Below are 27,276 nucleotides of genomic sequence, written 5' to 3'. Positions count from 1 at the left end.
TTGATTGTACCCTAACGATGATCTTTGGGAGGAGGAATCATTACGCGGCTGTGACCGATTCGATTGCGACTGCGATCGATTCTGTTGTGAATTGTTCTGATTTGGCCGCGGAGGATACGCTTGTTGCAACAACACTTTAGTTTTCAGCTCTTTCGTCTTTTTGTCAGCACGGTCATTCTCTTCTTTTTCTCTATTTTCATAATATTGTGCCGTAGCCAATATCTGAGCTGAGGTGGAAACGGCCCATGCACTCTCTGAATTTCTCAATTTATTGCTCAAGTCGGGCAATAAATTTGAAACAAATTTATCCACAAACAACCTTTGGCCACCCTCAGTACCCATATCCTGACCACTATGGTCGATGAATGCTTCCTCAAACCTCGTAAAGAAGTCGGAAACACTCTCATCTTTCTTTTGCTTACAAGCTGACAATTTGTCCCAGTTTACCTTCATAGCTGGCATAAGAGTCTTCATTAACGTTATTATTCTTTGGGGAAGGGCAGCAATCAACTGTTCAGGTTTAGCTCCACCAGTTTGTAAAGCATCTGCCGCCAAGATGGCCACCCAATCACCACCTAATTCATTTGCGTGATCGTGCTGGCGGATCTTAGCCCATACCGGTTGCGGTACGACATTGCCAAACAACATGTCGATATCAGCAAGATTCATAATCGTAGCATCTACGAGCTGCGATAATTCTTTGTAATACCCTGCATGATTTTTGCGAGGGTCAGGCAATGATTGCTTCACCTGTAACACTTCCGATCTTTTCCACGGGAGATGTATCCATACTCTCTGGAAATGCGGCGGAATAATTGGAATAGCAGTAGCATCGCCTGGCATCCACACTGGTGGGACTTCCCGCATGGGATATTGGCCAGACGCATCTGGCTATTTTTCAATATCTTCAACAAACAATGCATGAGGGATCGGAGCGGGACGAAAAGATAGCAATCGTTCCACAGCACGTCGAACATTGGTATCCACTATCAGTCCATTTGCGAACTGAAGCTGAAGATCCGACAGGGCGGTCAGCACCTCGTCAGGCGCATCGGCCGCTATCTGATCATGAAGGAACTTACACATTTCATCAAACACGTACCTTTGGGTAGGTATGTTAAATTGACAAAACGTTTCGAGGACAACACGTGGCGGATTTCTCTGCGGATTTACCATCCAACCCATCGCCATATTATATAGCGCAACGCGTTCTCTGTTTCCAGGAAGCTGACTTCGTCTCTGAGGACCATCGGAACCAGCGGACCCATGGACAGGTCCGAGCGAATGAAAGAAGCTAGCCGCAAGAGGAGAATTGCGGCTACGGGTAGAGGGAGAAGAATAAGACACAGGGCTAACAAGAGAAGGAGTAGAAACAGTAACGACAGCAGGGGTTAACAAAACAGGAGCAGTAGCGGGAGCAGGAGTATGAGGAAGCGGAGGAGCAGTAGGGATAGAAGCAGGCAAAGGAGCAGGAACAGTCGGAAGAACGGGTGCAGGTTGAGGAACAGGTGGATGAACAGGTACGGCAGGGGCCACAGGAGCTGCGGTACCCTGTACGTACGGTGGTGGCGACTTCATAAGATAGGACATTAAAGGATCCTCAACTGCCTCTTCCTTCTTATCCGACTCCGTAGGCAAAGCAGGATAACATTTATCTATGGTCATACGCTGTAGTCTCTCAAACACTTCCTTATCCTTATCCTCCTTATCACGCTGGAACTGCTCAGCTTTCTTCACCATGGTAGCAACATTATCTCGCTGACTACGCTTATTCTGTCTGATTTCTTTCTGTCGGGCTTCTTTGCGCCACAACCGAAAGGCATCAAACATGGCCGGCCTTGATTTCCGTTCGAACAACTTCATTTCTAAATTATCTAAGATTGACGCCTCGAAGCTACCGTGAGGTGGCCAACGAAGGTCGCCGTCCTTCTTTGTATATTTAATCCAATGATCGTTAAAGGTAATTGGGCCTAGCCCATGTTTGCTATATAGATCATAAGTAGGAGTTCCAACCGGAGGTATCGGACACGAGTCCTCCAGTCGGGAATCCGCACCACAAGGTCTGAAACAACTAAACAGAGTACTGCGACCAGGCATCTTGCACACTAGCCGAGTTTCACAAACTTCAAGGGTTACGGGATTTACCAAGTCCCAGCAACGAACAAAACCCTCGGTTTTTGGCGGCTGCAGTCGTCAAACAACACAACAAAGTACGCTAGCAAAAAGTGTCACCGACAAAAACACTCACATAGCGTGTACAACAAAAACACTTGCTAAAGTGTCAACAACCAAGAGCTATGGGAGCGACCCACAAATACTTAACTCAAAAATCGATGGCGTCACCAGGAAGGCCCGTCAATCGTCTCGCTATACCAAGGTCTACGCCAGGCGCCAAAACAGGTCTACAGTCAGGGCAGCAGTCCGTCGCAGCCGTCCGGAGGCGGGAATCTTCGCGGGAAAAGTCTTCGGGCCACTTATTTCGACAACTGGATCGATGAAGCGGAGTGCACCTTCCCTCGGAGATTTCACACGAAGTTCCTCACGATCGTCGGGCTTGGACCGGTACCACTGATGCAGCCCCACGTTGGGCGCCAACTGAAGGACTGGGTTCTGTAAGACCCAGCGGTGCCAGGGCACAACACCTGAAACCTTCGTGGGTAACCTGCTCCGGCGTACAAGTCACAGAGACACGGGACACTTCCTTCGGCGTCAAAGATTCAAGGTTTATTTGCTGCAGGGAACACAGAGATCACGACAAGTACACAGCGTGCAACTTGGGGAGACTGCTTCAAATTGGTTCTGTGGATCGCTCCTTTTATACACAATTTCCCCATAGGGTTACATTGAACACAAAAGTTTATGGCCCGGTTCCCACCATCATCCCCCAGAGGGGTCGCTTTGGTCACTTTGAAACACATGAGGTCCGGAACATAAGTGCGGAAACATTTGGCGGTTCCCAACTGTAAAAACCATCTTCCCACCATTAGCAAATTCCAATCAGCAGTAAAACAAATCGAAATTGGAACAAGGACAGGTGTAGAGGAAGACGGAGACAGTGGGGAGATCGGAAAGGGTGTAAAAGGGGAGGTAACGGGAAACACGAGCTGCAGGCATCAAAGGGACGTGCCTAATGAGATGCACGGCTGAGACAATAAGCCCGTGCGGCAAGATGAGCCTCAAACGGCGCCGTCTGCCTTACAGTAGCATCCCCCTCGTCATAAAGACACTTACAAAGAACATGTGTCTTTCGCAAATATCTTGGGAGTCCCAGGGTCGCGAAGCGGACAACGTCCGTTCGCTGGCTACTTGAGGGCAAGAGACAAAATGGATGCCGTATCTAAAATGGAACCCGTGGGTACAGATGAAAAACCCACATAACAAATGAACGGTTCAAGCTAGCACAGCGAAACTGCGCACACTTACTAAACTCGTCATTTGCGGTTCATAGATACCAGACTCGACCATATTCGTACGAGTTAGAAGCGTCACTTACAATTGTCACGGAACCTCACTATGCACTTTTTTTCTTGGCCAGCAGAGGGAGTAAAGTTTTATTCAAACAGTATTGTTAGATTTCAAGTTCGTGAGGCCTTTACCTGCCGTAGTCCAAAGGGTGGATTGAGCCTGTCTGTCTCCTAGGAGATTCTGAATAGGAAAAGAAGCTCCCCAGGCTCCACCCCCAGGCCAGCAGACCATTGGCTATTCAGCTACCAGGCAAGTCTGAGCCCTCCTCTAACACCTGCCCAGGCCCCTTAAGGCCTTGCTGGTTGCACCCCAAATCATTCTCCTCCATCTTGTGAGTTACAGCCTACCTGTGCCCCAGGCTGTAGTGAGCAGAGTCCAGGAAGTGGTAAGGAGACAGACTAGTGCTGTCTCTTCCCAAAACAAAAGTTGTTTAAAAAACGATTTTTCCTTTCTGTGATTACTGTCTTTGCCTGTGGTTTTTACAGTTTAAAATTGTAGTTTTGTCCTGCCTGTGATTGCCTATTTTATCACCTGTTTTGTGTTTTAAACCTGTGGTTTTTCCCTGCCCATGATTGCTCCCATTTAACATGTTGAATTGTGGGATTTGAAGTCCAACCTCTGTAGTTTATCCCTCTCATTCCTTGTTGACAAATCTGTTTTTTCTCCAAATTTCTCATTTGCTTTGTGCTAAGACCTGTATGTTACAACAGTTCACCCCAGCAACCATTTTGTGTTCTCAAGCCAGTGAAACCAGCCCCTCTGCCCCCCTCCCCAACAACAGGGATATTCTACATCAGAGGGTGCTTCTGTGAGCTGTTGAAACTGTGTTTACTAGGGCCTTTGCACTTAGTTTTTTGGCCAGCAGAGGGAGTACAGTTTTATTCAAACAGTATTGTTAGATTTCAAGTTAGTGAGGCCTTTACCTGCAGTAGTCCTAAGTGTGGATTGAGCCTATCTGTCTGAACAGGAAAAGCAGCTTCCAACTCCCTGGCCAGCAAACCTTGTCTGAGGTGTCTGGGACATTATATGGTCTGCTAGTGGTTGGTACATGTGTACACTGATAGGTAGTTGCATCTGGTGTTTATATTGGATTAGGGTTAATGTCCTCATTGGTTGGGTATTTGAGGGTTCTTATTGGTTTCTTGGTCTGTGATTCAATCATTGTAGGGTTGGGACTAGTGCTAGGGTTAGGATTTCTATTGGAAGTAGGGACTAGGACTTCCTATGTTATTCGTTGTTGGGAGTAGGGTGGGACTAGGGTTAGGGTTAGACCTTTATTTGGAAATAGCGGCTAGGGCTTCTGGTGTGATTGGCTACTCGACTAGTTTTGGGACTAAGTGTAGGGTTAGGCTTTCTATTGGAAGTAGGGACTAGGGCTACATGTGCCTCTGGTTGCTTAGAGTTGGAATGGGACTACTGGTAGGGCTAGGGCCTCTATTGGACGTAGAGATCAGGTTTTTTGAACTGATTGGGTGCTTAGACTAGGCCTAAGATTGGCTGTAAGGTCCTGGTCCCCTATTGGTTCTAGATTTTAGGGCTAGTGTTGTGATTGGATAGTGTTAGGGCTAGGGTTCCCATTGGCTGAAGGGGGTCACTTGATTACTAGGGCTATGAAAGGCCAGGCTTAGGGCGTCTCAGCTCAGGCGTCGAGGCTAAGGGCAGAGAGGACAAGGGCAGTTACCAGTTTGAGCCTGTTAAGGGCAGAGATGACAAGGGCAGTTACCTGTTTTAGCCTGTTGGATACTGGTCGGGACTAAGCCAGGAATGCTGCCCATTTTCTCACTCAACAAATCCCAGCCCACACCATCCACATCCACAAACAGAGCAACACACTCACACCAAAGGTACACCACACACAACACTATGCACAGATAAATGTACCAGCATGCACCACAAACCCAACCAAACCACATTTAAACACCCTACTATCCCAACTACCACACATATCCACCATCACCTACAAACAGTACACAACTCTATCCTATACCACTAACCAATACACTCATCACTAACACAACGCCAATCAACACCATACATAACTACATCCCAGTCACACACACTATCCCTGCTGTAATTACACCTAACAGACCACCTTTTATCACTAACAAACATATAATCATCCTTCCATCAGTTGTTCAACAAACACCCTCCTCTCCCTTCTACTATAATAACGCTAACGGACAACACACACACTGCACACCACCACACTTTGTAACTCCTGCACCAAACCACTCTAAGATAAACACGCTCACCTCTACTTAAGTCCCTCCTATACACAACATACACTCTACGTCACAACTAAGCATGGGCGGAAAATCCGTTTCGCTCGCGGATTTTGCGGATTTTCTGTAAATTCGCAATCCGCGAGATCCGCGAATCTCCCGCAAAATCCGCAAATCCGCGAGCAGCGGATTTTGCTCGCACTGTTCGCGTGAGTTCGCGGCTTGCCAGTACAACTTCGCACCCCGCGAGTAAGTGCTAAATTGCAGAAATACGATTTTAGCAAAACTGAAACTACTTACCAGGTTCAAAAGTTCAGGCTCATCATTAGTAGCCATTTCCTGTAGTGCTTCCTGAGGGGCCCCTCCAGAGTTCAGTTGCCAGTTGCAACTATTATGTGACCCTGCTCTGAACCTCAGAATAGTTACACATATGCCACAAAGGTCCTGAATTACAGCTAAGGGAGACAAGCAGGAGCCAGGCTGGAAGTTAAAATCCATTAATCAGCCCCTAATTCATTATTGTCAGTTGGGGCAGGGCAGGTGTTGTAACTAATTTTGCAACAATGAAAGCACTTAGCAAGTGCAAAAGATCACTAATCAGGAAGCACTAAGGAAGCAGGTGCCAGCTAAAAAAATATTCTGTGACACATTAATCAGCCCCAAATTAATTCAGGTCACTTGAGGCAGGGAAGGTGTGCTTTGCTTTGCCGAAAATAATGTACACTGGACAACCAGAGGGTGTGGTGATGAAACAGAGGGTGGCATGGGTGGGCCAGAGGGTGGCATGAGTAGTCAGAGAGTGGCAGTGGTGACAGAGAGTGGCAGTGATGAAGAAGAGTGTCCCAAACAGGCTGGACACGTAGAAACAACAAGTTCGCAAAACTTGCAACCCGACAGGTAAGTTCGCAAATTGCGAAATTGTAAAAACCCTCGCGAACTGGCAGAAACACGCGCGAACACACAAAAAAAAAAAATCCGCAAATTCGCGGGAATTCGCGGATTTTGCGGATTGCGAGTTCGCAAATCCGCAAAATTCGCGAACGCGAGATTCGCAAAATTCGCCCATGCTTAGTCACAACCTTCTCTCACAAACAATACTACACAACCAAATCCATTGCATGAAACACATACATCAGAACCCTTTTTCACTACTCCTCAAAAGCAAAACATATCACACACATCAGCACAACAAGATCTTCAAAGAGCAACACCTCATAATACTTACCATCCCAAAATACAAGCATATACCCACCTTTCAAACCACACAAAAGAACAAACTCCAATGCCAAGCTTTCACTCTTCCACCACACCTAACATAGATACAGCAATACAGCACCTCTCTTCTAACTGCCTCTCATCCATTGGATCCCCTAAAACAAACCTTTCTAAACTCTTCCCTCTGACTCCTCCCCTCCAAAACTTCTTTTTACTCATCCAAAAGCCTCCTCCTACTGCTAAGACCTAAAACCAAAATTAAAACAAATTCCTTCACTCTTTTTCCCTCCACTATCCTTTTCAATCAAAATTAACAAAATAACATGTTCACTTCTCAAATTCCATATTCAACTATACTAATATACTACCCAAATAAGTGCTATATGAATGCAAATCATTCTTCCCTTTTATCCCCCTGCTATTCTTCTCACTCCAAGTAACTTACTAATATCCACCACTGAAATTTCTTCATATTTCACAATATTAATTCACCACTAATCCTTTATAGGCTTCCTGAATAGCGTGCGTCAACAAGCGATATATAAATACAAACCTTTGTCCTCCTCTATCCTTCTGCTATCATTCCAAATCCAATTAACTGGCTAACCTCAGCCGCGGCCGGTAGTGGGAGTACCTGCCTGGCGGTGACGTGGGGAGGGAGAGGGACAGGGTGGGGGGTAGTAAGGTATGGATTACAGACCTTAACAGGTAAGTAAACATATAATGAATAAATTGAATTTCGTTGCATGCATGCATCACAAAATCCATACATTACTACCCCCCACCCTGCCCCTCCCCACGTCACAGCCCGGCAGGTACTCCCACTACCGGTCTTGGCTGACTAACCTATCTACCACTTAAAATGTACTTGCATGTTCCACTATACTAATTCAAAACTAAACCTCTATGGGTCCCAGAGTAGGGTGCTACTCGCCGAAAATGCACTTCGAAGCCTCATCAGGGGTAGCAAGCGCTATATAAATGCAATTACAATACAATACAATTACAATCAGACATTTGAGATTGCTTTCTTTTCGTGTTCTCCTAGTCTGCCATCACCTCATATTTAGGAAAGCTATGGAAAAATGAGCAGTTTGTTAATGAGTGTCTTCTCTTTATTCAAAGCATTTCCACCAACAGGTTTTAACATTGAGAGTCTGTTGGGTGTAAGTGAATTTATTAACAGCAAATCAAAACAAAGGCATGCAAAATTAAGGCCAGACCAGGAGAGATTCAAAGGATTTATTTCCTCTTGCTGTCTTCTAATGTGACGAAGAGCATTTGAAATGGCAAATTAGTGGGTCGCATTGCTCTCTACAACTTCTTACGACCCTGCTATTTCATTTGATTATTTTAGATTGTGTCAATATGTCCTACAGCCTGCTCAAGTTCCCTTCTTTTAAAATAAATCAATGATCACTGTTTATTTGGAAAAAACTAGGAACCCTTTCTGCTACAGTTCTTTTGCTCAAATTTTTTCAAATAATTCCGAGGCACATTTATTTTCTAATGTGTCATAATATATCACTATCTATGTGATTAGTGCAAGGAATAGATTTTTTCTTTTCCTTGAGATTTTTGCAGCTACAGAATGGGCCATAACAAAACCCCTCTATTTGCGTATGATCTAGTTTGAGCAGAAGAAAATGTTTGACTATGTCAGCCATCACTTTTGTCATGATCCTTTGCCCATTCCCTCTGTAGAGTTCTGGTGTCGCAGCACTCAATAAAGGAGAAGGACATAGGGATGCATGTAACTTGTGGTCCCCAAACTGCCCACACCCATTCCTGGGTTGATTTTTATTAAGGTGCTGACGTGTATGTCAGACCAAAACAAAGACACTTTTGCTCTCAGTAGGCACTCCAATTCCCCTCCCTTGGGCATCCCACATGTTCTTGCCAAATACTGATGCGTCACTACACCCCCCCCCCAGCATGATACATTGGACACAGTACAGAAACCATGTGTGGACCTCAATTATGCTCGACATCTTAACTACTAGGGTATAGTAGACTAATTTGTTCTACTTTGGTCACAGCAAACAAAATATTTTTTCATAACTTCTATCTGTAGAGATATGGTATTCCATTTTTATTTCCCTGGTGATGTCATGGTGTATAGTGCTTACATATTATCTGTCTTACTCTTCCCACGATTGATGCAATCTTTGAATTTCACTGATGCTCCACCTTGCTCCATCACCCTCAATGCCTACGTAGAATCATTGCTCTCTGGTGATGCTTTAGTAGGTGCACATTCAGTGTCTGTAACCGCTTTCATTTCTGCAAAGACAGTCACAAATCTTACCTAATAATTGGGCTACGCGATATGGCACAATGCATTCTAGTTGACGTATTTTTGCGTCAGCTATCGTCGTAGGTATGCATGTTACTCGCCGTGCCCCCTAGAACAGGCAACCAGCTTATTAACGGATTCTCCACCATAAACATTAGGAGTCAGATGATGAAGTGGACTTCAAATATCTTAAGCATTGTTCTTTTAGAATTCTAGGATACAAATGTATTCCTTTTTATCCTATGGTGTGTGACCGCAGGGCATACTATCTGCCCTGCTCTCCATGGGGTACAAGTGACCTAAGGCAGAATGACGCACTCCATGGGGATGGGCCTGCCCGTACCCATCAGAGCTCGGCAGAGGCTGGGATGGGCCACCCCTCTAATGTTTGGCCGCTGAGGATAATATCGACCTACTAAGGGAAAAAGGAAGTTAAAGCAGCCAGAGCCCGGCGGGGAAATGATTACGACTCTGAACTCTTGTTTTTGGTAAGGTCAGCCAACGTTTTATCTAAAGCAATTGAACTCACAGGTTATCTATGGGAGATACAAGAAACTGAGAAGTTGTCTGTGAAAGTCCCTTGAGAAAGATAGCTAATGTTGTGCCGGAGGACTCTCCTGTTGAAGTGTCTGTCACCAAGGTTTGGCAAAATGACAAAATAACTATTTCACCAGAGGAGCCGGTATACACCCGTTACAACGCATCTTTTACTCCGCACTACCATTACAACGCGACTTTTACTCCGCATACCATTACAACGCATTGCGCTGGGGGGCGCTCTAGGATAGGGGATAAGTATAATTTACTATCCAACACCTTCCCTAGGGTCCACGGGGACTGGAGTTAGAATAGTAAATTATACTTACCACTATCCAGCACCTCAAAACGCTATTCGTTGTAATGGTATGCGTTGTAAAAGTCGCGTTGTAACGGTATGCGGAGTAAAAGTATGCGGAGTAACGTCATACATCCGAGGAGCCTCCATTAAAAGAAAAAAAAAGTGGTCCTAGGCGACGGCAGGCACTTAAAGTTAGGAAATTGAAAAATTGGCCTGCGACTGAACTTTCTCCACAGTCCCAGTCACAGGATTCGAAAATTGTACATTTGAATGACTTATTTGCAAGGTTGGAAGGAGCTTTATTACCCAGATTCACTGTCTGAATTTCGGTTTGAGTTTACAGAGCAAAGTTTAAGCTAGCTAATTGAGCAGAGTTGGGCAACAAAGAAAATCCCCTAGCTGTGGCTACTAGTGCCTTGAATTTACATTCAAAGGTATTTGAACCTATGCAAGGTGATGAAAGAGGGGGTGATGGGAGTGGAATGGGTGGCCTTCAGCAACAGCCCCAGCAAATATCCACTCAATTAGAAGTGCACCAAAAATCATAAACACTCAATCAATCAGGGGAATGTTTTGCGCACTGCTCACCAGTGAGGGTCTCAAGTTACTGGGGGGGAGGAGCAGCTCTGATCAGTCGAAGAGCCAGGTCTTGAGGGTCTTCCTGAAGATGTGCAGGGTGGGACCGCATCTGACGTTGATTGGGAGCTCGTTCCACGTCGTGGTCGTGATGTAGGAGAAGGTTCTTTCACCCGTCCTTGCTCTGCAGATGTGCATGGGTTCGGGCAATGTAGGCAGATCGGAGGTGTCTTTGGGTACATGGAAGGAGATTCTGTCATTGAGATATTGGGGTCCTGTCTTGTGGAGGCATTTTTAGGTGTAGGTGAGTAGCTTGAAAGTTACTCTCTTCTTGATGGGGAGCCAGTGGAGGTTTTGCAGGTGTTGGGTGATGTGTTTGTGTAGAGGGATGCTGAGGACGAGTCTGGCTGTGGTGTTCTGTACGGTCTATAGTTTGCAAGCAGAGACCTGTTGATCCAGGCATAGAGGGCTTTTCTGTAGTCCAGTCTGCTGGTTATGAGTGCATGGGTGATTGTCTTCCTTGATTCGGGGGGGGGGGAATTCCATTTGAAGGGGTTCCAGAGGATGCGGAGGGTGTTGAAGCAAGTGGAGGCGACTGCGTTGATCTGTAGGGTCATGGAGAGGGATCCGCCAAGTGCGATGCCAAAGTTCTGGGCATGGTTCGTCGGGGGGGGCTGCCGATGGTAGTAGGCCACTAGGACGAGGACCTTGGTCTTCTCTGAATAGAGCTTCAAGCCATAGCTGCTCATCCAGGATCTAGAGAGGACCGCTAGAGATAAAGGATGTAAGTTAGCAGATATAATCACTAAACACATATTGTCCACCATGCAGCAATCAGGCTCATTGTTAACTTTGTCCTTGACCCCAACACCACGATCTAGGGTATCACATACACAACCTAATCCAACTACCACATGTGGGGGTGAAAGAAGTATGCTAACAAGGAAGCCTCGTAGCAGTTGAGGAAGCCCCCTGAGGAGGGTGTAAGGGTTCAGATGTTATGCTTCTGTTAATTTGGGTCAACTTACCTGTGCTAAAGAAGTCACAGTCTGAATCCACTGAGCAGATCATGGCTAAATAATGCCATTGGTTGTCCAAATTTGCTAGAATGGGCATGGTTATACATGGACATATCCTGATGGCAAGGAGAGTCTTGTGAGTAGATCCAGCTCTAAAAACTATCACTGGGGACCGTATCGTCCTAAATTGTGATAGTCTAAGGGTAGTGAGGGACCTGTTAGGTCAATTACCTAGTGTAAAACCAGAGGGCTCGCAGATACACCTAGGGTTCTTTTATAAACCTCGTGATTCGTGCAGAATTGCAGAAGGGGCAATCAACATAATGGCAATCTAGCGCCCCCTCCCAAATTTTATTTTGAATGTTAATCCTTTAAAAAGAATTACTGAACTGTGTGCTCGGAATGGGTTCGAGCATTGGGGAGTTTAGATGGCTGTGACTGACTACCAGGGAGGAACATTATGGCAGGGAAAGGTGGGGATCAGAATCCGCTTTCTGAAGAGTAGTGCTATGAGGAGATAGCGGGGCAAGGGAACATCAAAGTGATAAGTTGGAATATAGCTGGACTTAGCCATAAGCGAGATGACATAAATGGATAGAAATGATAGCTAATATATCATATGCCTCCAGCAAACATGTGACGTGGCTCCAACAATCCTGGAAGGGTATAGATCTTACCATGCCCCGACAGTGCTGTCTAGAGCTGGAACGATTCAGAAAAGGGGGTGGTGATGAACAGAGTGTCTGAATTAAGCAGACCACTCTTACCCAGTCCAAAGATCGGGGAACAGGGCAGACCAGACTACCAAGCCAATTCTTCAATGGAAGGAGACAAGCTTCCGGGGACCGGTTTCTGGCATTTCAGCCGTCGTCGGCCCGGCTTGCTTGAATCCTGATGGTGCAGTGAGCAAGGGACTCGTGTCTGAGTATACCCTGGCACACCTATAGTGGCCAAAAACGATTCAGAAAAGGGGGTGGTGATGAACAGAGTGTCTGAATTGAGCAGACCACTCTTACCCAGTCCAAAGATCAGGGCTTGATCCATCACCGTTTTTTAGCTCACTGCACCATCCCAGCTCAGAACCTGGCTACATGCAAATTAGTCTGTCCCTGGCCCAGTGCATCATGGGAACAGGGCAGACCAGACTACCAAGCCAATTCTTCACTGGAAGGAGACAAGCTTCCGGGGACCGGTTTCTGGCATTTCACCCGTCGTCGGCCCGGCCTGCTTGAATCCTAATGGTGCAGTGAGCAAGGGACTCATGTCTGAGTATACCCTGCCACACCTATAGTGGCCAAAAACGATTCAGAAAAGGGGGTGGTGATGAACAGAGTGTCTGAATTAAGCAGACCACTCTTACCCAGTCCAAAGATCAGGGCTTGATCCATCACCGTTTTTTAGCTCACTGCACCATCCCAGCTCAGAACCTGGCTACATGCAAATTAGTCTGTCCCTTTCCCAGTGCATCATGGGAACAGGGCAAACCAAACTACCAAGCCAATTCTTTCACTGGGAAGGAAACAAGGTTCCGGGGACCGCTTTTTGGGACTCTCTTTAACCTCTTGTTGAAATTAATCTCCCATTTCAGATCACATGCAACATAAATATGGTCTCTAAATTCTGTTAAAGTAACCCGCGCATTGCTAAACTTGTCTGTTAAAATGTTGGAAGTAATTATATAATCAATTTTGGACATATCGCAGCAGGTGTTTCTCATACTCGCTCCTGGTGTTTCTCATATTCACTGCTAGCTTTCTTATTCACTTGTTGCAGTCCTTCTAGTCACTTCTGGTGCTCGCAGTCACACATGTTGTATCCCTCATATCCTCGTAAGCAAGTGTGTCATGTTTCAGATTATTTTATGAAGTTTCACATATTCACTGTGGCATTGCTTAGATTCAGTTTTGTTTTTCTTTTTGTTTCCTTGTGGTGTTCCTCAATTTTACCTAGTTGTTCTTTGTGTTCACTTGTGATGCTCCTGTGTATCCACTTGTGGCATTCCTGAAACACAAGTGTGGTGTTCCCAGTATACAAGTGTGCTGTACTTTTCAGTTTTCTGTAGGATTCCTCGTTCTAACGTATGGCAATCTTTCTCATTTTTGGTGCTAAATTGTGTGTTATGGAAAACAGGGCGTGGATCAACGAAGGGTGATTGTAAGAGGTCACTTACAGTTTGTTGACAGATATTGGACATATCTTTTGTGAGGTTACTTTGTGGATACGGCTGGTACAGGGCGGGTTGGGGAGCATTGGGAAGGAGTCAGAGGGGATGTGATTTATAATAGCTCTTAATCTACATTGTGAACTTTTATGCTTGTCACTTATGGGTTGCTAATATCCCTGTGGGATAAACCTTGTAGGCATATCTGGTTAACAATGTATTGGGGAACAGAAGGAGGGGATCAACTTCTGATGATTGCAACTGGTGGTATATATCATGTTGCTAATTGGTGTTCCTCATGTTCCCTTGCACAGTTTTTTTAACCAGTGTTGGCTTGTAGCACATTTTGAAGCATGGGGTTTATCTGGATCAATTGCCCACTTCTGTAGGCATAACCGAGACCTGACTCACGAATGAATGCGTCTGTATGCACAAAACGCAGCAGCAAATTTCGACAAAAGTTAAACGCTTGTTGTGTCACGAGTTGGCTATGCAGTGTCTGCAACGGACGTGGCCATCCGCCAAGCGTAAGACACCATATTCGATATGGCATTGATATTACTGTTTCCGGGCAAAGAGCCACCGATTATTTCTCTGGGGGGTTGTGGGGGTCCGGTGCCCCTGTCATGGCCCTGGCACTGCAGATGTCTGTGCGCCCAGTCCCTCATGTCGTGTGTCACAATGCCCTCCTCCTCCTAAATTGTATCGTTCTGAGACGTATTTGGAAGGGTAGGTGCAGCCGCAGGTACTGGTCAATCATCTAACCACTTTTCTGGACGTATTATTATTATTAAAACACCTTCCTGAGCTCTGCCCCATCCGGACCCCCTCTTCCGGGGCCCCCACCTACGCTCCTTGCACAGGGCCACCATGAGCCTAGAGCCGGCCCTGCTATTAAATGGGTTAGAGGAATGGACAAGGAAAAAGAAGGTCCTTTCTGATGCCCAGTAATGCTTCACGAAGGGCAAGGGAACAATTAACCAGTCCCAAAATTTGTCCACGATAGTTTCCAAATATACGATGGCAAAAAAGGTTCAACTTTGTATTGCCTTCATGGACCTTACTGCCGCATCTGATTGCGTGGCTCACAGTAGACTGTGGGCCATCGTGGAGAGCATGGGAGTTGACCCCCTCATTATCATTTTCATAAGCAGCTATACTCTAGCGCAAATCCGAGCGTTCACTATGGCAGAGAAGGGGAGTGTGCAAAACCTTTTGTAATTGAAAATGGCTTGAGGCAGGGTTGTGTCCTTGCTCCCTTTTTGTTAGCTCTCTATACAAACAAGCTGAATGGGCTTTTGAGGGAGATGGTCAAGGACGCTGCATATGTCGAGGCATCCTCTATGCAGATGATTCAGTGTTTTAGGCTAGGACACCATTGGCATTACAGAAGCTCATAGATGAGTACACAAGATTTAGGGACAGTTTGCACTTGAGCGTAAATGATTCTAAAACATACGTGATAACTACTGGGATAAGAACAACAAAAAAACACATTTTAAATCAACAAGTGGTAGGCACGTTTCCTTACCTGGAGCGCTTTTTTTTAATAAGAAATGATCATGCAAAAATTGGGGGGCATATTATCAAGGGATTTATCTCCGCTTTTTTGGCTTTAAAAGCCAAGAAAGCGGAGATAAAATTATCTCCTTATTACCTAGCTGTCGCTAACACCAGTTAGCGACAGCTAGTAGGAGATAGCGACCATCTTGGGCTCCGCTTTGCATGTCACAAAAATGTATCACTAATGACAAGCAAAGTGGGCGTGCCAAGATGTCAGCGACTGGAAACAGTCGCTAACATCGCTATCTCCTATTACCAACTTTTGGAGATATTCGCGCTAAGCGCCAATATCTCCAAGAGCTAACACCTGCCCAGGAGCAGTTCTTAGCCATGTTATCCAATGGGCGGTGGATAACATGGCTAAAAGCAATAGCTCGGTAATGCCTGAATATCGCTGATTTTCCAGCGATATTCATACATTATTGCCGATTTTTATCGCATTTGCGATAAACCTTGGTAATACCAAGGTTTATCTGCGATAAACATCGCCGCAGCTCGGCAATAATTTTTTCTCGCTAACCAAGCAATAGCGATAATTATCGCTATTGCTTGGTAATATGCCCCTGGGTTTTAAATAGAGTGGCCCTCCCTGGAAAATATTATTGTGCCAATTTTGAATTAAAAAAAAATCGGGCTGCAAGCCAAACCATGAAAATGTTAACATTTATTTGACTAAAGCACAACAATCACAAAAGCCATCGCTATGTATTGTGCAGCAGTTTGGGGCATCTTGGACATAGAACCATTGCCGCATGTGGAGGATACATTCTATAAAAGATTGTTATCACTCCCCCACACCTGCGCTAATTATATATTTCTCATAGTGAATTAGGCATACCATACCTCGAGGATAAGATCAGATTGACCACCGTATTATTATGGCAGTCAATATGGAAAAGGGTACTACTGAACCAAACGTTGCTTAGGAATAGCTTAACAATGGACTATGCTGACAGGATGCTGTGGTTGAGTTACGTGAAAACCACTCTGTCAGGACTGGGTATTCGAACATTGTTCGACTCCCTGTCTTTGGGTGCTAGTTTCCTGAAGGCTAAGCTAAGAGAGATCTTTCTGAAAAAGGCTGCAGATGATAAATAAAGACATAAGTATAGGCGCCATGTACCATATGTTGCCCTTTTCGAACACGGGAACTCAGGCCTATCTGACTTTTCTACAGAACACCAGCACAGATACATACAGCCGCGGCCGGTAGTGGGAGTACCTGTCGGGCGTTGACGTGGGCAGGGGTAGGGGCAGGATCTATGATGTTACAACGCGTTATTTTACAACGCATACCGTAACATCGCAACTTTTACAACGCGGGTACCATTACAATGCATGCCATTACAACGCATGTCATTACATAGCAGATACTATTACAACGCATGCCATTACATCGTAAGTATAGGTAAGTATATCTTTTTAAAAAAAATGTAATTAAGTTAAATAAATTAATTTAAATTAATAAATATATTTAAAAAAAATTTAAAACAGTAATTAATTTAATTTAATTTAATTATTGTAATTTAATTAATAGTAAAATTGTAATTAATTTAATTTATTTAATTTAATTTATTAATGTAATTTAATTAATCTATAAATAGTAAATAATAAAATTAAATGTATTACATTAAATATAATTTTTAGAAAATTAAAATAATAATAATATAATTTAATTTAATATAATTAATGTAATTTAATTAATTTATAAAGTATAAATAATAATAAATAATTTTATTAAATTAAATTAATTTTTTTTAAATAATTTAATTTAATTTAAATAATGCAATTTAATTAATTTCATAATTGTAAATATTGTAATTAATTTAATTTAATTTAATTTAATTAATTAAATGTATTTAATTTATTTAAAGTCGTAATACCCCTGTACCCCAAAAACAAAAAACCCAGCCCTTAAACCTAAAAATACCCCTGTACCCCAAAAACCAAACACAGCCCTAAAACCTAAAAATACCCCTGTACCCCAAAAACCAAACACAGCCCTAAAACCTAAAAATACCCATGTACCCCAAAAACCAAACCCAGCACTACAACCTAAAAATACCCCTGTACCCCAAAAACCAAACCCAGCCCTAAAACCTAAAAATACCCCTGTACCCCAAAAACCAAACCCAGCCCTAAAACCTAAAAATACCCCTGTACCCCAAAAACCAAACCCAGCCCTAAAACCTAAAAATACCCCTGTACCCCAAAAACCAAACCCAGCCCTAAAACCTAAAAATACCCCTGTACCCCAAAAACCAAACCTAGCCCTAAAACCTAAAAATATCCCTGAACCCCAAAAACCAAACCCAGCCCTAAAACCTAAAAATACCCCTGAACCCCAAAAACCAAACCCAGCCCTGAACCCTAAAAATACCCAAAAACCCAAAACATATACCTCAGTACTCCAAAACATATACTCCTATACTCTTACATATTTTTTTTAATTACTTAAATTAATATATATAATTAATTTTATAAAAATACATAAATAGATATTTTAATTTATTTTTAATAATAATTAATTTAATAAAATAATGTAAAATAAAATAAAATAAAAAATATATACTTACCTATACTTACGATGTAATGGCATGCGTTGTAATAGTATTTGCTATGTAATGACATGCGTTGTAATGGCATGCATTGTAATGGTACCTGCGTTGTAAAAGTTGCGATGTAATGGTAGTGCGTTGTAAAAGTTGCGTTGTAACGGGTGTTTCCCGTTGGGGCAGGGTGGGGAGTAGTAATGTATGGATTACGGACCTTAACAGGTAAGTTAACATATAAATAAATAAAACAAATTTCGTTGCGCGCACTGCATTGGATTTGGTGATGCAGTGCACGCAACAAAATTCGTTTTATTTATTTATATGTTTACTTACCTGTTAAGGTCCGTAATCCATGCATTACTAATACCCCCACCCAGCCCCTCCCCTTCCCCACGTCACCGCCCGGGAGATACTCCACTACAGGCCGCGGCTGGATATATACTGTCAAGAATCAACTTAAACTATATTCCGCATATGTTTGGTTTTCCCTCCAATATATATTCTATAAAGGAGTTACCCCCTTGTCGATGTGATGGGAGGACTGCACAATCAAACTCGCACATTTTGTTTTTTTGCCCATTTTTTTGCCCCCGCAGAAAAAAGTTTTTAATCTCTTTTTTACAGAAAAATGATTTCAGGCAATATCGTCCTGCCTTAACTTTTATTCACAAGTGGGAAGTTCCATATATGTGCTACACACTTGCATCCTTTTTATGGGCGGTATTAAGATGCAGACAATTGCAACAAGAACTGTGACTGAGCTAGTGGCTCGTACACATTGGTGCGGATAGCCTGCCATAATTAGCTATCACAATATTGTTTTGTTATGTGGTTAGGGACTCTAGATGAAGAATAGAGAAGTTTGCATTACATAATAATTTGAGATTGGTAGGGGGGACTAAAGGGGTAAATACCTTTTTGTTCACAATATTCTTTTGAATATATGTGTTTTGGTGAACTTAGATGTTATCCTACCAATTAAATATTATATTAACTGTTTTAATATTAGTATTTATGATTCGATTGTGAATTATATTTATGATATACTGCAATGTTTTGTACTTTTATGCATTGGAAATATTGTGAAATAAAGGAGGGATTGATTGATTGACTCACTCTATTACCCATGTGTTCTCACAAACTTTTTAGACTTTGTAGTGTCTCTACCACATCCACGAGTGCTGCAAGGTTTTACCATACCACACAAAAACTGCTATCATTGCGCTTGTCAGTGTTTATTTCCGTTGCTGCTTAAACCAAGGGCAGGTTATAATATAATAAACATATAATAATATATGTGTGATGCCCTATCTTTTTGCTTCTAGGTGTTCTTGTGAACTTTTCATGTCATTTCTATGTGGAGAACAACACGTGTGTAGATGAGTTTGAGTGGAAGTAAAGACATTAAAGAGATAACAGTCTTGAGGTAGGTCTAGATCCCAGTGGGGCCCTTTCAGACATCTGAAACGTTGAATTTGTGGACCAGGGAGCACTGATAATCACTACTATCCCAACCATTGTTTTTAATATTGCACATTATTAAATCCCTGTTGTACCTACCCCTTGTTGTTGGGACTTCCCCAGATTTTTGCCTTCTGTTGCTGAATCATCGTTGTTGGCGTTAGGACTCTGTGCACTTTACCACTGCTAACCAGTCCCAAAGTTCTTGTGCTCTCTCCATCAGACATGGCAAAAATTGGCTTGCATCTAATTGGCATGATTAATTTTCTAGTAAATCCTTAGTACATTGGTATTCTTGTACCTACGACCTGTAAATTAAACGTTTCTGGTGAATTTGCCACCCACTAAAGTAGCCTTTAACAACATGTCCCAGGCCTGCCATAGCAGCCTGCATTGTCATTTAACATGGCAAAATAAAGCTTTTGCCAGACCTAAACCTTCTTTTTAATACATAAGTCACAACTAGGATAGGCCCTCAAGGCTCATAGGTCAGGGTGCATTGTATTTAGAAAGTAGGACGTGCGTGAAGTTTAACATGTCCTGGAAGTGAACTTCTAAAGTAATATTTTACAAGTGCAAGGCCTAGCTCTCCCATAGACTAAATTCAGATCAGGTAGAAATAGCATGTCTAGACTCAAATGAATTGTAATTTTAAATTCTCTTTAAATGTAAATTCAGATTTCACGTCACAATTCTGAAAATGCCACTTTTGGGAAGCTGGTAATATCTTGTTATAACCAATTATGCCTTCTGTCAGTATCCTGGGAAACATGACTGTGAATGGCTCTGAAGTTGCAGTTTGTGTATTCCTGCCAGGCAGTGGCATAAAAGGGGATTAGGTGGGATGCTTATGTCATATTTTTCAATAAAATTTTTCTGAACTTAGAATGGGATATCCTGCCTACTTACACTACACTTACATGGAGCTGCTACCTGTTCCACTTACTCTTCAAAGGGCTTGCCTCCAGCACACACAGAGGAACCTGACACACCCTCGTTGCCACACCAGACATCTTGGCACATTGGCAGAAGAAGGAAGTAGGGGTTGCACAGGAACTGACACCATCTTTAAATATTCGACCCCAGAACAGATCTTCTCTATACTCCTCAACCTGTGGAAGACCTAAGGTGGTCTTTCACCTATCCCAGAGCACTTCCCTGCTGCTTGAGGTCTGCCTTGCTTCCCAAAAGATTGTTCTGCAGTTTGAAGGAGTACTGGAGATTTCCTTGATCCCAGGACCAGCATAAATGACTTCAAGGGCTAGTTGACTGGCAGCTGTTTAAGCTACTGGGACATAACATGTGGAGTGAGTCATTACCCAATCAAGTGGTGCCCCCAGGTCCGCAACCCTTGGAAGTGGAATTGAGTTGCTGCTACTAGCTATACTCAAAAGTTGGAACTTGTGAGAATTTTTCACTAAAGTGTGCCAGAAGAACTCTCTTTCACCTTTTTGTTTTTTTTATATGTCAGCCATCAGCTGAAGGACTGCTGAAAAGATTACAGTACTTGAGGCCTCTCTTGGTGGGTCATGCTATATTCTCAAAGGGCAACAGAGGCATGCACTCTGTTGCCCTAGTCTACTTTAACTCACCAGATTTCTGGACCTTGTTGCCAGAAATGCCTCTTTTCTTGCAGAGGTAAAAACTGCTTTGATGGATATTCAGTTTGTACAGCAGCTGACGTGTTTAATGCAACCGCTAAACAACTCTTTTTGTTTTTAAAAAACAAACTCAAAGCAGAGGGTTTTTTGGGGGGGAAACCCCCCCCCCCCCCCCCCCCCCCCCCCAAAGTATGTTTTCCTAGAGGAAATTATACTGGCAGAGGCACTTCTGGCAGATATAAAAATGCCTGTACAATTATAAACAGAGCGAGTGAACCATCAGTTTGGTGGATGGAGCAACTCAGCCACATTTTTTCAGAACATCATATCTACCAAAGTCTAAATATTCCCCTTAGATGTCTGAAACTGAATACAAACCAGACTCACTAGCAGAAGAAGGTAATAGCAACTGGGTGGTGTAAGTACGGCAGACTAGGCCTGGTTGAAATTTTAATAACTATGATGTAATTTGCGCAATTTGCAGAATTTTGCATTACTCTTGCAGTTCCATCTATTAGACACCATTCATGTGCTACTCATGATACATATTTACAGTGAATGCACAGGAAAACGAAATGTGAGCAGCTTTTGTTTGCAGTGCTTTTGTTTTGTTGCACCTCACATAAAAATGGATTCAAGGGGAAATTTTGTGCTACAATTTAGTATGAGATGATGGATTTGCATTTCAAACTAATTACATATAACTTCTTCTAATATTGCAGAAATGTAACATATTTACATGAATTCAAATGAAGCCAATTTTACGCACCACCATAGCAAGCATCAACATTGGGGGACTTCTTGAAATAAATCATAGTCTTTAATGAAAGAAAATGAGTTTTTGAGTATTGGGCTTGGTCCTTTCTGCAGGGTCATCCCCAGGGTAAACAGCCATCACAACGCGGCGGTTTCCCCGCCTGTTATTACATTGCATGTGTTACAACGCATGCAATGTAGCAACGCATAGCCATTTCTACACATGCCATTACATTGCATGTGCATTTACAACGCATGCGATGTAATGGCAACCCACATCATTGTGAGGAACCTGAGGCTGTTCCGTTTACTCACAGCAACATGCACTGTGCAGACGATGGGAAGCAGGAACCAGGAGAGAGGAACCACGAGGAGAGAGAGGTAAGGGGGATTGAGCCAGGGGTGGGGGTTACTGTTTTAGGGTTTAGCGTAGTGTCGGGTAGTGTTGTGGTGTTTGTGTAGTGTAAGGTTGTGTTTTAGGATTCAAGAGAGTGTTGGGGGTCGTGAAGGGTAGTGTTTGATAGTAGGGACCATGCTGGGGGTGGGTCATGCTGGGAGTAGTGTTTTAGGGTTTAGGGTAGTGTTGTGGTGTTTGTGTAGTGTAGTGTTTTAATATTTAGGGTAGTGTCAGGGCTTGTGAAGGGTAGTGTTTGAGAGTAGGGACCCTGGTGGGGGAGGGTCGTGCAGGGAGTAGTGTTTTAGGGTTTAGGTAGTGTTGTGGTATTTGTGTAGTGTAGGGTAGTGTTTTAGAGTAGTGTTGGGGGGTCGTGTGGGGTAGTGTTTAAGTGTAGGGACCAGACTGGGGGAAGGGGAAGGGTCGTGGGGGGGAAATGGTTTAGGGTAGTGTTGTGGTGTTTGTGTAGTGTAGGGTAGAGTTCTAGGGTTTGGGGTAGTGTTGGGGGTCGTTCAGGGGACTGTTTGAGTGTAGGGACCAGACTGGGGGAAGGAAGATGGTCATACCTGGGGAAGTGTGTTAGGGTTTATGGTAGTGTGTGGTGTTTATGTAGTGTAGGGTAGTGTTTTAGGGTAGTGTCGAGGATCATGCAGGATAGTGTTTGAGTGTAGGGACCGGATTGGGGAAGGGGGAGGGTCGGGCTTGGGTAGTGTATTTGGGTTTAGGGTAGTGTTGTTTGTGTAGGGTAGGGAAGTGTTTTAGGGTTTAGGGGAGTGTCAGTGGGTCGTGCAGGGTAGTGTTAGGACTGGGGGTCTGGGAGTGTTGTGCAGGGATACTAAATTAGGGTTTAGGGTAGGGCAGGGTAGTGTCTCTTACCTTCCATACTTTTGCTATAAGTATACCTTTACCATGCATGCCTTTGCGTTGTAATGGCATGCGGTGTAAAGGAATATGCATGTTTAAAGTATGCAATGTGATGGCATGCCGTTGTAATGACAATGCATAGTAATACCAGTTGCGGCTTCTTAAGGGAGAGCTGCGGGGCAGTGGGGCGAGGGGAGGGGCAGGGTGGGGGGTAGTTAACTCAGGCATACGGCTGAATGAGGTAAGTAAAGAAATAAAGAAAACTAATTACATTGGGCACACTGAAATGCCAAAGACCAGGCCTGCATTCTTTTGCCAAGAAAGGATTGACAGAAACACTTTACGATACCCAAATAATTATATAAAACCTTGTTCAGATTGAATGTACTTTGAGACAATCCTCAGATCTGCTTCTGTAACTGTGTTCCGGGCCAAAGCGTTTAATTAAACCAACTGTCCCTGTTTCACCAACTGCCTCTTGTCCTTTGTATTTTCAAGGAAAATTCACATTAAAGAAACATTAGGGTGAGCCAGATAAGACACATCCATACCTCAGATTCAACTGCAGCTGAAGGAAGGGGACCCTGCCAGGACAGATTCACATTTGCACATCAAGGAAGGTGATGAGACACCACACTTGATTGGAAGTTCTGCGGAATCCACGAGGCGGAGGTCCATCCTAAAGCTGCCTTTAGTTGTTAAGAGATGAAATCGAGGGCCCTATGTATGAAGCCAAATTGCGATCGCAAACACTTAAATTCGCAGAATTTCAGCGTTTGCATTCACAATTTAGGCAGTGTGCAATGTGGCACAGAAAAACCCACTAGCGAAATAAGGAATCGCAAAACTTGCGATTGTCTATTTTGCGATTGCATTTAGGGAATCCCAAATTGCTATTCCTTAAATGCAATCTAGGAAGCACCCAAGTTATGCAAATTTGGCTTAAGGAATGGCAAATTACCGCCAACTTCGGGTTGGTGGTAATTTGTATTTCTTTCAAAAATATACTTTTTAAAAATTTTCAAAGCGTCATGTGGCACACATACATGCCTCCTAGGGCATGCATGTGTGCCACATGTGCACACATCCTTATATCAGGGGTGTAACAGGGTGTCCTATTGACACAATTGCAACCTTAAAATTGCATTCTCAATTTGCGATTCTCTAATTGGGAATCGCAAATTGAGAACGTCTTCCCATTCATTCCTATGGGACTTCTAGCCCATAGGAATGAATGGGAAGGTATTCCTTATTTGCGAATCTCAATTTACGATTCGCAAATAAGGAATATGTAGGATTTGCAAAATATTAAGCAAATCCTACATACATTGCATTTTGCGATTCTCTAATTGCGATTCCCTAAAAATCTCAATTTGAGAATTGCAAAAAACGTGTTTTTCATACATATGGCCCCTAATCCTTAGTCTCTACATTTTGAGTATGGCAAACTAGGAAAGAGCGCAAAAATGTTACCTGACCGCCCTGCCACTGACTGAAATCTGTCATGTTACCCATTTTATGTGTCCAAACTGAGGAGTCGCACAGCAGCCTCAGAGGTGTTCCTGTGGAGGTCATCTTTACTTGATAGCACTTTAGGAAAGGTGATTATTAGTTGTCGCTTGGACCGCTGGACACGAACCAGATGGTACGCTTGTCCCCTGGGTGTGATACAAAGTTGAGACCTCACTTGTTGTACTGCTGGGCATGAAACTGAACAGACCATGGGCATTGCTGTCCTTTCTGCCTGTGCTGGCGCATATATTCGGCAGCCTGGCGCCAATGTAGGCACCCTTGCACCAGGGTGCAAGGGTGCCTCCATTGCAGGCATAATTGTTTTTTTGCAGGAAGGCGCACCGTCCTACACGAAAAAATCCTAAGAGGCGTGTTCCTCCTTCTAGTGTGCTGCAAAATGCAGCACATATTAAAAGAGGGAAAAGCGAGGAGAAATGAAGTTATTTCTCCTAGTAACACCTCACCTCAGGAGGCGTACCGTTTTTGCGCTGCCTCACGCATGTTCCACTTTACATGGAGCAAATGTGATGTATGGTAAGTCCCTAGGGGGCATATCACCAAGGGCCTTATCGCAGCTCTAGCGGGAATTTTTCCAGCTAAAGCGGCGATAATTTTATCGCCCTATTACCTAGCTGTCGCTAACACCAGTTAGCAACAGCTAGTAGGAGATAGCGATCATCTTTAGGCCCGCTTTGCCTGTCAGCGATATTTATCGCTAATGACATGCAAAGTGGGCATGCCAAGATGTTAGTGACTGTAAACAGTCGGTAACATCGCTATCTCCTATTACCTACAAAGGCGTACTTTTGGAAATATTCGGGCTAAGCGCGAATATCTCCAAAAGCTAACGCCTGCCCAGAGCACTTCTTAGCCATGTTATCCAAAGGTAGGTGGATAACATGGCTAAGAGCATTAGCTCGGTACTGCATGAATATCGTTAACTTTTCAGCAATATTCATGCATTTCGGCCGATTTTCATCGCTTTTGAGATAAACCTTGTTAATAGCAAGGTTTATCTGCGATAAAAATCGGCGAAGCTCGGCGATAATAATATTGCCGCTAACCGTGTTAAGCGATCTTGGTAATATGCCCCTTAGTATCTAACTCTTTATTCGTACAAAGGACCAAGATCTATTTATCTCACCATGAAACATGGGTATTAATTCATAGTTTCACAACTAGAAATTATTGTGGGTATTTAATGTGAACGCGTGCATAACAGAAACTTCACTTAGTCTTTATTGCATTCGGAATCAAGAATGTTCTTTAAAATGAATTGCTTAGCACATCATGCAATGTGATCTTTAAATATGCAGCCAGAATGCGTATTAAATGCAGAGGCTGCGAATAAATCATTCCAGAAGGTTTACAGTGTAATCTGACTCAACAGTGTCACAGGAAAAGTTCATTGGCACATCACTTTTCACAATGTTCTGTTCCCTAATTGAAAATCGCACTGCTAGTTTCATAGCTCAAGTATTATTAAAAACACAGCTATACTTGTATGTGTTACATTTCAAAGCAGTGCAGTAATTTGTGAACAAATACGCGAATCTTTGCTATTTAGAAACTTTTTAATTTGAAATCCGACAATGTGAATGCTACTGAAATGCTGAAAAACAAAATTGAGGCCTGGGACAAGAACAAATGCCACCGCACATCCTATAAAACAGAACATATTAAGTGAAAGCGTCAATCGATACACAAGCCGAACTCTTGCACTTTGTGGGATAATAACGTCATCTTTTTATCCCTGGAGAGGCGATTCATATAGCTTCTAGAAAACCAATTGTGACAACAGAAAGAATGTCACTGGCCTCACCAGACTTTCTGCCTGTGTATGGCGCTCTTCATATCTTAGCTTAGTTCTTAGATATTGTTATTGATACAGACAAAATTGATTTGTATAATAAGAGCATAGGACACATCTCATTTTCCTAAAAACAGCATCCAAGCACTCAATGTCCATGTGCTTAGACGTAAGATAAATCATTTTTTGGTTGCTAACTATTTTCTCAAGTTGTTCTTAGTGTAGTTTATCATGTTTTAAAGCTATATGTAATTCTGTGGCTGTTGAGTTTTCTACATTTGCCATATAATTTGCTACATAAATGCATGATTTGAAGACTTTATAAGAAAATACTGTTTTCTGATCAAATTAAAGAAAATATGTCTGCAAGGAAATTTGGCAAGTATTTTGCATTTTTGTGGCATGTTTTGTTGCATTTTTGGTCCCAATTTCTGCATTATCCTAGCAGCCTTGCCGATTATAAAGCTCTGCAGAGTAGTTTGGACTGGCATTAAGATGACACAGTCCATATTTCACTGGCAATACTGAAATATGTTCCATATTTCATGGTGCCGTGTGAAATATGTGTTTTTTATAGCACTGCATTTACTGCAATGAAAGCATCCAAACGTGTCCAGACAGTGACCACTGGTGGCCAATATGTATTACGTACAACTTTCAGATGTGTGTAGTGGTGGTTGGCTTAATGGGTTGACTTTAGGCCTTTGTCAAAATGTTTGGGCTGCCAAGCCCTGCTTGCATGAACTTCAGCTCCGCACAGCAGGGGTAAAAGCACTACGGGGTAGCAGCGCTATCCCCGCTCTGCTGGCCTTTGGCAGTGCGCCGCGAATATTTCCATTCAGCCTGGAACAGAGTCAGGCCATGCACCCACCCCTCTGCAGGCTGGTATTCACTGCTGCACAGAGCAACAAGTCCCTTTGAACTTTAAAATACAATTTTGGGGTTCTAAGAGTAATTTGGACAGCAGA

The sequence above is a fragment of the Lissotriton vulgaris genome, chromosome 8, assembly GCF_964263255.1.
Source record: "Lissotriton vulgaris chromosome 8, aLisVul1.2, whole genome shotgun sequence".
Classification (NCBI taxonomy): Eukaryota; Metazoa; Chordata; class Amphibia; order Caudata; family Salamandridae; genus Lissotriton; species Lissotriton vulgaris.
The sequence above is the reverse complement of the archived record's forward strand: the minus strand, read 5'-3'. Positions refer to the sequence as shown.